This window comes from Panthera tigris, chromosome C1, assembly GCF_018350195.1.
Source record: "Panthera tigris isolate Pti1 chromosome C1, P.tigris_Pti1_mat1.1, whole genome shotgun sequence".
NCBI classification, from domain to species: Eukaryota; Metazoa; Chordata; class Mammalia; order Carnivora; family Felidae; genus Panthera; species Panthera tigris.
In genome coordinates, this window is record NC_056667.1 from 139,673,010 (window position 1) to 139,687,395 (window position 14,386).

General features: G+C 37.5%; 1 long non-coding RNA gene across 1 annotated transcript in view; it reads left to right on the forward strand.

Moving 5' to 3' along the window:
* The window catches only part of LOC122241338, a 52,825-nt gene that overhangs the window by 24,004 nt on the left and 14,435 nt on the right, over nucleotides 1–14,386 (forward strand). Inside the window, exon 5 of the long non-coding RNA XR_006221418.1 lies at nucleotides 8,092–8,225. This is a non-coding gene — a long non-coding RNA (uncharacterized LOC122241338). The remainder of the gene's footprint in view (nucleotides 1–8,091; nucleotides 8,226–14,386) is intronic.

Here is a 14,386-nt window from a genome sequence, read left to right on the forward strand (position 1 = left end):
AAATTGATGTGGTCTAACCCGGATTGCTTACGAATAATTTCCAGCTTAGAAAAGGCTGTAGAAGAAGTTGTTGAGCTCAATATCTGTTGAAAAAATTGGTTTCTTTAAAAGAAAAAAATAAACCACTGAAGCTATTTGCAGATTTCAATTTGTGTATGAAAATGGAAAACGCAGTATTTAATTTCTTAATGGAAACCTGTTTCCAGCCTGAAGAGATCTGTGGAATAGACCTGATTGCACTGGAACAAAGAAGGTCTTCGTGCGAGCAAGGGCAAAGGAGCGCTCTGCCCGAGAAAACAATCTGGCAATTAAATCAGCTACCTATAAAAACAACACGCTTGGCTTTAGGGTAAAATCTAAATTTCTTTTTGATTCTGTATTATTTTTGGTCATCCTTTTCCCATTTATTTCAGATAATTAAAGCTTCATTAGAATTCTGCTTTATAAAAGATATTTAACGCGATGCATTTTTAGTTCAGAAATTTTTCAACAAGGCTTGGGTTTTTTGTTGTTGTTTTGTTTTTTCCACATTCGCATTTTTTCCCAGTATGTCTGGCTTATCTTCTGAATCAGGAAAACAAATGCCATCTCTTACCAGGGACACAGCAAAAATAGAATGATTGATATTACTTGGCACCAACTGTGCTCAGTGCCTGAAGTGGAAGGCTGTGGATCAAACGCAGACCCGGGATGGCTGATAATTTGTATACCGGATATATGATAATTCATAACCGGACAGCCATTGTTCTGATGCAAACAGATAGGCTGTGTGCGTACTGAAATCGAACTACAGAACACAATCTGCGCAAGGACTAAACCCCATTTTATTCTTTCTTCTTTTGTGATTTCTGAACATCACAGTGCCTTCCTAACAAAGGTACATGTAAGCATGTACTTCAATCATGAGCGCTCGGGATTTCACATTTGGTTCTGCAGATAAAATTAGGAGCTATAGTTAATAGGCAGATGCATACTGTTGCAGTGATATGGTGCATATGTAGCTTGTATCTCTATTAAATCCATCGCATACACTTATCAGCTGGAATACATTCAAATAGAGAGGGACAGAATAGAAAATAAGTGTTTTCATTGCCGATTTCAGCAAAAAAAAATGGCATTTTCCTTCAAAGTACACAAGTCATTTCTCTAACATTACATAAGCCAACATATGATAAAGATAGGCAGCTGCTATTAAGACCCAATAAACTCGCTGGAAAATCTCACGATAATGGATACTAAACAAAAGGGACAAAATGAGCAGGTATAGGGCAGTGGTCCAGACAATTCACACTTGATTTAAAGTGATTTTGATCGGTTTATAAAGAACATCAATTCATGCCGCAAGACATTTCTTATCAATATTATAAACCACTACATTATACCTCAAAAGAAGGTTAGGTAGTAGGGATGGGAAGGGAGGTCCAGAGTGTACTTGCGGAGGGGTGTGTGTGTGTATGTGTGTGTGTGTGTAACAACAGGAAGGAAGAGAGAAAAGGAAAAACACATTCTTTGGTGTTTTTGAACATACATTTGTTAAGGCAAAGGAGGCTTGGTTGAAGCATTAATAACTTTCAGGACTTTGTTGAAAACTTGCCCTGAAGGACAAAGGTGTATTTGAAGATGAATACTTGTCAAGCAGTGGCAGAAGAAAAGAGAAACAATCCAAGAATGTTGACCTGCATATAAATTCTACAGAGGGAGGCAGATGATCGATTATTTTCTGATGTTGTTTGAACAGGAAAAAAATTTCTGAACTCAAAGGGACTGCATAAAAATATATTCCAAGAACATGTAGCCAATTTTCCTAAGCCAGTATTGATAGATATACTCATGGATTATTAAATCTTTAATCACTAGGAGTAATTTTCTCTGAAAGTCCATTAGCATTACTGATATATATATATATATATATATATATATATATATATATATATATGGCTTCTCTTTCCACAGTAAACTCCAGCTCCCCTACCCTTCCCCCATTTTTCCTCCCCAACATACCCACCCACATTCACAGGGCATGCTGGAAGTCACCCTTGGTTTACACAGGATTTCCAGTTAAGGAACATCAAAACAATGGAATTACAGTCTCATAGGAAGGCCTAATAACAAGCTCTGTCTGGTTTTAAACTTCATGGTCAACTACATAAGGGGGAAAAATGCTTTCATTGATTTTCTAAATCTTTGAACCAGAAAGAATCCCACAAATGATCTACTCTACCCTTCTCCAGTCAAATTTACAAATAAGAAAACTGAGGCTTCAAATAGTTAATGACTTGCCTAATAAAACCTGAAAATGCAAATCCACCAATGACCCTTTCTGGATGAAAACATTTTTATAGTTCCTTACTCTGTACAGAATAAAGCACAAGCTCTCCCTTTATTTTCACTCTCCTCACCTCCCCCTGCCCCCCACTTCCCCTCCATGGTTTTGTTAAGCAGCTCAGAACTGTTCAGAGTTCCCCACAGGACCCACTGAATCTGGCCTCAGGGACTTATTCACGGTGCCCTTTTTCCCTAGAGCACCCTGTCCACCTCCAAATCTTTGTCTCCCTGTTTAGACAGTGTTCAGGGGCATCTGGTGAGCTCAGTCAATTGAGTGTCTGAGTCTTGATTTTGGCTCAGGTCATGATACCAGGGTTGTGGGATCGAGCCCTGTGTCAGGCTCTACACTGAGTGTGCAGCCTTCTTACGATTCTCTAGCTGTCTTCCTATACCCTTCTCCCCTGCTCACTCTCTCTCTCTCTCTAAAATAAAAAATAAAGAAAAATAAAAAAAGAAGTGTTCAAAATTCAGGATGAGGCATCATGCTTTTATAGAAATCTCCAAGATTCCTTGTTTGGTTTAGGGGTCTCTCTGTTACCTCACTAAACCGTGAATACCTTGATCACCGTTCCTAAGCCATTGCAATTATCTGTTGATCCTTTCTAAGCACTTTGAAGACAGAGATGGTGTCTTTCCATCTGTCCATTTCCAACGAGTCTCTGCAGCAAAGTATTTTCTCAACAAATTTATGGATTATGCATTTTTATCACTAAAATAACCTTGTTTTCTCTATTTCTACCTATATGGTAAGCATGGGCATATTATACTTATTAAGTGATTGAAATTTAATAAAAAATATATATCACTTATGTAGAGACTGAAGTTGAGAGCATTTTCACATATGTCCTTTCAGTCAGATATTCTTTTTTTTTTTTTTAATTTTTTTTTTTTTAACCTTTATTTATTTTTGAGACAGAGAGAAACAGAGCATGAACAGGGGAGGGGCAGAGAGAGAGGGAGACACAGAATCTGAAACAGGCTCCAGGCTCTGAGCTGTCAGCACAGAGCCCGACGCGGGGCTTGAAACCAAGGACCGTGAGATCATGACCTGAGCTGAAGTCGGACGCTCAACCGACCAAGCCACCCAGGCGCCCCTCAGTCAGATATTCTTTGAAGCAGACATTCCTCCCCCACACAGCAAAGCCACCACTATCCCCTATCCATGGTGTAGTGAGATAAATATACAAAATAATCCTTGTTTAACATTTGCAAAGTCTCTGACAAATCACAGTGTTAAATTATTGTTATTACAAGTATTTTTACAGATTCATAATATATTTCTCCCATATATTTCTGCCATAATATTTGAACCTGATTTAAAGTTTCAATCTTAACATTGTTTCTCATTTCTTCTAGAAAAAAAAAAAAAATGTTCTCAGGATCCAGGGATAAGATATGCCTAAAAATGAGAAGTAGAACCGTGTCAAGATTTTTAAAAATAGAGGAATGTTTAGGTGCTGTAGATATTTAGACTAGGAAAGAAAATGTCAAGGGGGGATATCATGATCAATGTTTTAAAATATCTGAGATCTTTAATGTGAAAATACGGCTCATACTGTAGAGTAAATACATGAGTAGATGTTATGGAAATAACAGAAGCAAAGCTGGATGATCACCAGTTAAGATTGGTTTGTAGAGAATTCCTCTAAATATGGACCTTTAATCTATGAAATACTAAAGAATAATTTTAAAGAGATTCAGCTTTATCTGTAAAAATAGTTTTTGTAATGAAATGTTAAATGATTTTAACTTAAAAAAGTCTTCACTATTTTCTACATAAATCGTAAAAGGAAAACTTTAGTGTAATAAAACCTAAACTATTTCACTGGAATTTATAGGGGGGAAAAGGCATAGGTCAAGGACTGATCATATTTAGTGATATCCCATAATACCAAAATCACTAGTTGCATTGATAAATATATCATGCATTGTATTTTATTACCAAAAGGTGGGTAAAGTTCCATGGGGGAAAAAAAAGGTAGAAATTAGAGAAAGAACTATTATTTGTTCTCTGAGAACATACATCATTCTGAACTTTCCTTCTGGTTTCCTGGCAACCTCCAATTTTAAATTCCATCAATAGGCGTAGCCTATGTAACATAAAGCTCAGATGGCAGTCTAGGCGTCTTTCTGTTTGCTTTGGCAGACCTCTCATGTCTCCTAACAAGACTTGGGTAACAGATGAAAATCAATAAAATTATAGTTGGTTATGAAAGACGGCAGTCCTAGGTCATTTAGCGTTTTGTACTCCACCTCCTGGGGAACGAGAATTCCACAGATTTTATGCCTCTTGGGGTGGGCCAGCTCAGTTACTTGGACAAATGAAGGAAGAGGGTTTGCACATTGTTCTTGGTAGTTTTCCCAGGTGTTTATTTTCTTTAAAAGAAAATTCATAGTTACTTTAGATTACAGGAAAATCCAAGTATTCTCATGGTGGTGTTTTGGTTTATCCTCTAATATCCTTATATTATTTAGTTTCAGTGCCTTTGCAAATCCTTCTTTTAGGTTGTTTTCCAACCATCAGTATTTAAACTAATGGTTTACACATATTCCCATGGGTGCATACAGATTTATTTGTGATTCTCTGAAGAGAAATGATATTTAAATATCTTTCATTGAAGCTCAATAAGGCATATCAAAATACAAGTTAGAAGAATGTTATATAGGTAGCCTTGAACCCATTCTGGTTTTTATTCAGTAAATCATTCTCAAACATCTACACTTTAACTATTATTGCTAACAAATTGCAACACACTCAACATCTGATTGCATCATCCAGATGCCTTCACCGAGGTAGAGAACTGCTCTTAAACTGACATGGAGTTTGACCTGCCCATCATGATTTACCAGCTTGAAAATAGACACACTGAGCTTTTAAATATTTCTCATAATCAGTCAACCTGCTTCATTCTTTAGAAGTGTGTTTTATTTTAATGAATTTACCCACTCTAGTCTGTTGAGACATTAGAGCTGATGTATCCATTTGAACTCAGTGACATTCATTTTTATACTCATGGTACATGTTTGTTACTCTTTGAACCTAACTGCAAATCTCATAGCTTATAACATGCAGCCTGTAGCCTCATCGTGACTTATGAAGCTTTGTAGTGCCAGCAATTGGTTCATTACGTAGCACATTGCCGTTGAATTAATTCGTAAGAATTCTTCTGATACTGATGTGACAGGGTATCCCAACTGCCCAATTTTAAAAACAAAGTCTTTATGTTTTTGAATAAGAGGGTCAGCTGATAGCTATGGCTTGATGTGCCTGGAGATTTTCCTTTGAAGGTGTGAAGAAAGGGGTAGACATTTTTGTATGGCACCAGAAGAAGATAGGGAAAGTCAAAGCAATGGAGAAGGATGGCATAACATCTCTAAACCAGCTTGAAATGGAGCCTTGATTATCAACAGAAAGGGTTAGAGCCTTAAGCTGAAGAAAATGATTATATGAAAGATTTTGTGAGATTTTAAGTTCAAGAAATGCTGCTTTGGAGAATAAATGAAAAGGTACAGTTGAAAACACAATGGAAGGGGTATTCCCCCTCCCCCCACTTACCCCTGGACAGCACCTCATTAGCACCCTGAGTACAAGAGGCTTTCCTCCATTCAGAGAGTCTCTGTTTTTAAATTATTGAGTTCATCTTATTTATATTTATTGACATAACAGGTACATTTGTTCTTAGTTGTTGTTTTGATTTCTTGTTACCGCTTTCTAAATGATTATTTTTTATATACGATGCCTGTGTTTTATTTTGGGTATGTTTTCCAACCGATGGCTTGGAAGGCACACACATTATTTTTAGGTCTTGTAAACCTGGTGTTTATAAATTTTAACAATAATCTTAAAAACAAAAATCTTCTAATTTTTTTTTCAGTTATACAGAGTGCATATTGACTATTCTTTTTAAACAGTGAATAAACTGGAACATTCATATTTTCTCCCACTTTTCTTTCTCACTCTATCTCCTGCTTTTAGTTGTTGTGTTATTAATTAAAATTTTTCTTATGAATAGCTTTATATCATGAACTAATGCATTTACACCTCTATTGCTTGATTTGTCTGCTTTAATATGAAAGATTAAAAATTAAGCCTAATTATATTAGTTTCCACCATTCTCCACTTTCAAGAGTTTATTAACTATATTGCTATTTCTAAATTTTCAAAATTTTAAACATTTATATTCTGCTCTCAAGCCATAATCCATACATTTGCTTATGGTTAATGCTAGCTCTGAATAGATGGACCATTTATATTCAGCATTTTCCCACAATGTCTTCCTATGATGCAGCAGAGTTGAGGGATGCTTCCCCATAACGTCTTGAACCCCAGAGTTTGTCATTATAATACAGGAGTAGTGGGTCCATTATACCCTACTTTTAAGGACCAAGCTATATCAGTTAGGATTATGTTAGCTGCAAGTAAGAGGATTTAAACCCCCCAAGGACATATATTATCTTACATAAGAGGAATCAGCAGGTAGGCACTGGCAGGGTGGTTTATTCAGTGGAACAGAGACATTTCTAAAGGTTCAGATCTTTTGCATCTTTTCTGACTGCCAAATTCTGTGTGCTCACTTTCCCCTCAGGCTGGCTGCCTTCATAGTCCCATGGTGGTTGGGACTATATTTCCAAGATACTAATATTCAGAGTCAGTAAAAGGGTTCACCTATCTACTTATCTGTGTTCCTTTTTAAAGTGAACAAAAATTTCCCAGAAGCCCATTCTTATGTCCATTTTCTAGAATTGTGCCACTTCTCTATCTCAAACCAGACACTGACAAATTATGATGATGGGCTAAGACTAATCATAATCAATCTCTGAACTTCATGGCCACCCCATAGTTACACAAAACTCAAGGTCTTTTGGCAATGAATAAAGTCAGGGGTAGGGGTATGTGTAGGGAGGAAGCAGGTTGAAGGAATGGCTATTCAGTAGGAATGGCTATGTCTGCCATAGTCTAGACATTGCCAGAACTCTGCAGAGCATGTGTCTGCCCTCGGTTTTGTCCTGTAGGATTTGGTAGCTATTCTTATAATTCTCTGATAAATGGTTATACCCATTTCCTAGCTTCATTCCTTTATTTTTGTCCCTTCTTCATTTTGGTGGGTTTTGAGACAATAGTAAAAGAAACAACTTTATTCTGTGGTCTGTCAAGCCAGAGATCAATGGAATGGATGTTGTTGTAGCAATAAGTATTTGATAAAGCAGTAGAGAGTAAGGCTAGCAATGCACTAGAGGCAAAAATATAACGACTTTTTCTTGGACAATTAGGAAAGCTTTCTTTCCCCTGCCCCACCCCCATAGGTGAATTCTACAACTTTTATTTCTTTTTTTTTTCAGTTTTTAAAAAATTTTTCTAATTTTATTTAAATCCAAGTTAGTTAACATATAGTGTAATAATGATTTCAGGAGTAAAATTTAGTGATTCATCACTTATGTATAAGACTCAGTGCTCATTAATGTCCTCCTATATGCCCATCACCCATTTATCCCATCCCCCCATCCAGAAAAAAAGCCCATTTATCCCATCCCCCCACCCAAAACATGGATGATTGACTATTTCTCTTCTTTACATCTACTAGGGACAAACATTTCACTACACTAAGAAGATATAGAACTGGGTCAAGTGATTTCATACACCTTTTCTTTCCTTTCAAATGCAACACTCAGAAAACATAAGTTTTTTGTTTGTTTGTTTGGTTGGTTGGTTGGTTGGTTGGTTTTGTTTGTTTGTTTGTTTTAATTTACTGCAGTGCTTTCTTTCAGTCTTTTTCAGAAAGTAGAAATCCTAGTTCAAGCAATCCTGGGACTCAGACCTCAAATAACTTCTTCGGTGATGGGAGGAGACAAAATCAGATTGGGTTCACAACCCATAGCTGGTCTTCTGTAGGGACATGCAGGTGAGTGTTTTAACAAAACGACATACCTTTATTCTTTGTATAACCTTTTCTGGGGCAGAGATTGAAGGCTGATGATGAAATCTCACAATCTTTCCAAGGCTTAATCCCATTAAACTTCACACAGGGGAAATCCCATTGGACATGAAACAAAGGAACAAGTCCCTCCCTAAATAGATTAGAGAGCATATATCAAGCAAGCAGGCTTTCCAAACAAAAGAGCTTCAAGCAGGGTTATTATTTGTTTGTTTTTCAATGCAAACAAAGCAGGTATTTTAAAGGAAAGGATGCAGTGACCCTTGGCCAACTTGCTTCACAGCAATGGCTACAGTTTCAGTGCACTGCTTTTCTTTAATAAGAATAAATCATTACAGGACTAAAGCCATGTATACAGAAGGGCTGGGAATGAGACATAGAATCCATCATGATTTGGACACTGTTGCTACAACCTCTCTCTCTCTCTCCCTCTGACTTTCTATATATATGTACAAGTATATGTCAAAACAAGGCCAGTGCCCTCAAAATAGATTGATCTCTATTACTTCTCAACTGACTTCTGCCAGGACAAATGTAAACCTATGGCATATAGAACCTATTCCTGAAGTTGAAGCGGCAGCTGTGGTGGAGGAGAATGAGTCCAAGAGCTCTTTGGGTGGTAACCTTCTGACCCCTCAGGCTAAACCCCTCCGTGATGGCACAGTCAGCAGAGGCCCAGAAACACCAGGCACCTGACTACTATGGTATAGATGAACCCATTGATTAATCTGATCAAAAAGTAGAATCAGAAGGAAACTCAGAACTATTCTGAAATTATGGTTGTGGTTCTAGGAGTAAAATATAAAAACTGGTCAAATGGGACTCTGAGAAAATACAAAACAACTTCTCTTTGTGGCAAATGCTTACAGAATCAGCTAGATTAGCTGATTTGGTTCCACAAAGTGCCTTGAGTTCCACCACAAATCTGGCCGTGGGCTGTGGATTATCACTTTTCAAGGAACTAAATTTAGCACTTCACATTATGGAAAGATATTAAATTTTCTTTTATCTCTTTCTGATTATTCAGGAGGCACTTTTGATCTTGGGTTTGTTTTGTTTTGTTTTTTTCTGTGTTCAGTACTCACCATCTTAAATGTCCATAGGAGAGAAGTATGGCTTTTTGAATGTTTTAAGGGTACTTTCTACAATTAGATAAGGCTTGAAACAGGGAACAGGACATAACTTGTGATTTACTTATTTTGAGCCTCTTTTATCATTCTACTCCCTAAAGACTAATAATCAACAGAAAGTACCTGATTTTAACATCTGCCAACACACTTTTATAGTCTTTTTTTTTTTTTTTGAGGAACTGAGACAATTACCCTTAAGTTGAATAAAACTCATACTCTTTCTAAATAGAAAATGAAGTGTGACTTTAAATTTTTGAATTATCTAGATAGTTTATAATTTTCCTACAGATCTATACGTAAAAAGAAAGCTAAAGCAATTGCATAATAAGTTTAATGTCTTCAAAAAGTAAAATATAAGATTTACCTGTTTCTATGGTACCTGTCTCCATGGCACCTGGTTAAAAGGACACGTGCATGACCCAGCAGGTCTTATACCTGTAATTTATGTCAGTGGTGCTAATTATGCTTTATATAATTTAAATCAGCCACCTTACTTGAATCTTACATTTCAAAACAATTATTTCCTCATCCTGTTCTCCTTGGGAAACGGGACATTATTTTATCCATGACATGTGATTATTTCCAAACCACCAATTTTGAATGGCCCATCTCATTTCTTCTTCTGTCACCAAAATATGTATATATAACATCAGTCCAGAGTAGTGATTGAAGATAGCATGCAATAGTGATAGAAATACCACTCCCTTTAAACAGTAGAACCCATTAAAGTCTTTTCACTTTATCACTGGTTACTTTCATTTCTCTTACGACTCAACTCAAAGCTCATCTTTCGCTTTTATGGTGCTCATGCTTTTTGAGCTATTGTTAGTGTGAAAGTAAACACTGAAAGATGAAATTCAATGAGACAACACATCAACATAAAAAAAATTCGGTAGGATGAAACAAAAGAAAAGGAGAGTAATAACAATACTGTGAGGTGGATCTGTTATTTGACTTAAAACTCGAGTATCAGGATGAATCCTAGACCTTCTCATTATAACAGACCTGAAGGAAGACAAAAATTAGCACAAAAGCACTTACTGAGCACCAGGTACTGTTCTAGGAGTTTTACACATATTACCTCATCTAATCTTGATATCAGTCCCATGAGGTAGGCTAGTCGTCCCACTTTACCACAGGAAGAAATGAGGCCCAGAGAAGTCAAGTAACTTGCCCAAAGTTATACAGCTTGTATGCGTTGCTGTCTGAAGGTGAATGGAGGCTATTAAATTCGGATTCTATGTTTTTTACCACCATGCCTGTTCAATGTATAATAATCATAATACCATTAACTGAGAGAAGGGGAAATAGAAGGTAAAAATTAAAGGCAATGCTGGAACATGGATCACCAGCAGTATATTTCTCTTCCCATATTTTTAGCCCCACCTCTCCCCTGTAGCACTGATTCTGGTCCCTTCCATGTTGTCTACCTTGGGTTCTCTCCGTCAGATCTCAATTCTTCTCATGTTTAATTCTTCATAGCTCAATGATCTTCACCTTTGGGAAATCAAATGATGTCACATAAATGTCTTAGGGATAGTGGTAGAAAAGATACACTGAGACTTGTTACAAGAAAAATATATTTTTGGAATTTCAATTCTATTTTCTGGGAAATTTGGGACTTGTAATACTTGAAAAAAATGGTCATATTTTTTATCATCTGAAAGCGTGTCTTAATAAGGCCCAAGGCCAACTTAGACAGTACCTTCAGGTGAGTGACAGTGACATTTATTTTCCTAACTGGTATGCTTTTGGAAGAAAAAGACTGTGTTATTAGCAACTGTGCTAGGGTAAAAATGGGACAATGTTGGGCAAGCTGGTACATCCCATCACCCTACTTTTAGAGATTGAAAAGAGGCAGAAAGATGATTGAAGTACGTTGAAGGAGGGGAAAATATATGACTTTTTCTTATGATGCTATGGATTTTTCCACTGATATTAAATGTGCTTGCACTGCCTTTCAGATTTGTTTATTCCCTAGGCTCATGATCCCCAATGTATTTATTATTGTTGCTATTATTTCATTGATTAGAAAATTATTAAAAGACTGTCATTGTCCTGAAGACTTAATTTATATTGTGTGCCTTACACCTCACAATAGTCCTATAAGGTGGGTTTATGGTTGTAGTTGTTTTGGAAATTAAAATGAAGTGACTCTGCCAAGGTCACCCAGCTTGTAAATGGCAGAACTGAGACTTGTATATAGTGCAAGTGCAAAGCCCATACTCTTTACCACTATATTATGTGCCTCTCAAGTTATTTGGTGTTAAGAAACTTTAAACATATATTGATTTTCTCCACCACGAGCTTGTGAGATACAATTTGCTGAGATTAGAGTACGCTTAAACTACTGGCTCATAGATATACTTATTATTATAAGAAAAATAAAAATTTGGCTTATAATACTAAAATATTGAGTACAATTATAAACTCACATTCAAATTTTTTTTCTTTTTAACGTTTACTTATTTTTGAGACAGAGAGAGACAGAGTATGAGCAGGGAAGGGGCAGAGAGAGAGGGAGACACAGAATCCGAAACAAGCTCCAGGCTCTGAGCTGTCAGCACAGAGCCCGACGCGGAGCTCGAACTCACGGACCGTGAGATGGTGACCTGAGCTGAAGTCGGACGCTTAACCGACCAAGCCACCCAGGTGCCCCTATAAACTCACATTCAAACAAACAAACAAAAAACAACAGGATCCATGGCATGTAATTATTCAAAGATAATATATACTGGAGTAGTTGAGTGCCCTCCAAAATGCTGATTTTCATAAACACAGCTCACAAAGTATATACTCACTTCTTACAGTCAACCAATTCCATAACATAAAGAATTATATAAGTGTGTTATATAATACCTTCTGCTCATATGGTGTTTCCTGCATATGAAGAGCTATTTGAATCCCTTGACAAAAACTATCATAAGCCTCAATTTGCAGATGAGGAAACTGATGTGCAGAAATGTTAGACGGCTGGCCCCAGGCTAACGTGTGCTGGAACCAGGATTCAGATATATCCATCTGGCTCCAGGTCAGTGCTGGAAATTATAGGGCCACACTTACCTTCACAGCACTTTTCACATGCTTGTTACTGAAGTGTGCAGAGATAGGAGATCAATGTTAAAAATCTTCTTTTTTTAATTTTTTAATGTTTATTCATGTTTAAGAGAGAGAGAGCGCGCACAAGCAGGGGAGGGGAAGATAGAGAGGGAGACATAGAATCTGAAGAAGCTGGCAGCACAGAGCCTGATGCAGGGCTCTAACTCAAGAGCCGTGAGATCATGGCCTGAGCCGCAGTCAGATGCTTAACCGACTGAGCCACCTAGGTGCTCCAGTGTTAAAAATCTTCTACGGGGCGCCTGGGTGGCTCAGTCAGTTGAGCGTCCGACTTCGGCTCAGGTCATGATCTCGCGGTCCATGGGTTTGAGACCCGCATCAGGGTCTGTGCTGACAGCTCAGAGCCTGGAGCCTGTTTCAGATTCTGTGTCTCCCTCTCTCTCTGCCCCTCCCCCACTTGCACTCTGTCTTTCTCTATCTCAAAAATAAAAATAAACATTAAAAAAAAATTTTTAAAAAATCTTCTAAAACACATTCTTGCTCCATTTTGTTAGTTTTCTAGGATATGTATAAATATTTCTCAAAGTTTGTAGCAAGTTAGAGTAGGTGTATGTGTTTATGAGGGGTATAAAGGAGAGTAGAGCTTTTACCAATGATAAACAGGATGAGATGAAGAATGAGAATATGAACTAGTACTTAAGCAAAAAGAAGGTGAAAATAAAGCAACAGCAGCAGCAACCACAACAAAAAACTCGAATGTGTAAATAAGCACATGCATTCTCTCTATTCCCATAATGCACCTGTGGCAGTGGCAACTGAGTTTTGAGACTGAGTTTTTAGTTGTTTTCCTCCTTGTGTTTGATACGACTAACTTCCACTGCCTTGATGCAGTCATGTAGATGTTGGCTTCTCAAATTTTGGTTTCTGGATCAGCAGCATCTCTTAGGCTTTGGGAGAAATGCAGGCTCTCTGGCCCCACCCACTCCTACTGATTTGGAATCTGCACTTACAAGACCCCTCATGATTCTCATGCATATTAAAGTTTTAGAAGCGATGGGCTACAAAATCATGATGAACTCCTTCACTGATCACAAATAGTCCTTTTTACATTTTTAGAAATAATCAAAAGGAGGAAAGGTCAAAGCCAGTCATCTCTCTGTAGGGGAAGGGGGAGGGCAGGAGTAGGAAGGATGCCTAGGTAAGGAGATACAAACAATGCTCTGTTTCTTGTTTCTTTCTCTGTTTCTCTATTCTTCCACCACCTTTATCTCAACCCCCAATCACCACTCACGCACAAGTTCAGCTCACAGTATGAATACACAGCTACAGAGAACAATGAAGTCCATAATATTTGTATCCAGGATAACACGATAAGGGAAATTAAATCTCAGAATTGGGGCCTACCCGGCCGGCAGTATTGGTAAAAGGAAGTTTTCCTTAACTCCTGTGGGCTAATTAACTAGGCCAAATGTCCCAAAGGATACAAAATGACAAAGTGAAGGGGCACTGAAAGTTACTATTATGGGTTGCAAAGTTCTCACAATTAGTTGACAAGGTTTTTATCCCCATTTGACAGGTTAGGAAGTTGAGGCACGGAGAGGTAAATAAAATAGCCTAGTTACACAGTAAGCTAAAACTGCCAGATTCCAAATCTGATTCTCTGATTACTAACCAGTGCTCAGAGCGGGAGGTATAAAAGAAAGCAAGCAACGGGTCGCATAAAACTGAGTACCTCCTGCTTCATCTTTCTCCTTCTGTTTTGCTTTGACTTGATGAGAATTGTTTCTAGGGTGCACTTTTGGTGAATTATTTACTGTAGATGGGATCTTCTACTTAAATGAGAAACACAAAAGATAGGTTTCTGCCATAGGCAGTTTACAGCTTAACTGAGCAGAAAAACTAACCTCCATGTAAAAAACAAAGACGTAGTTGGCTTAGACT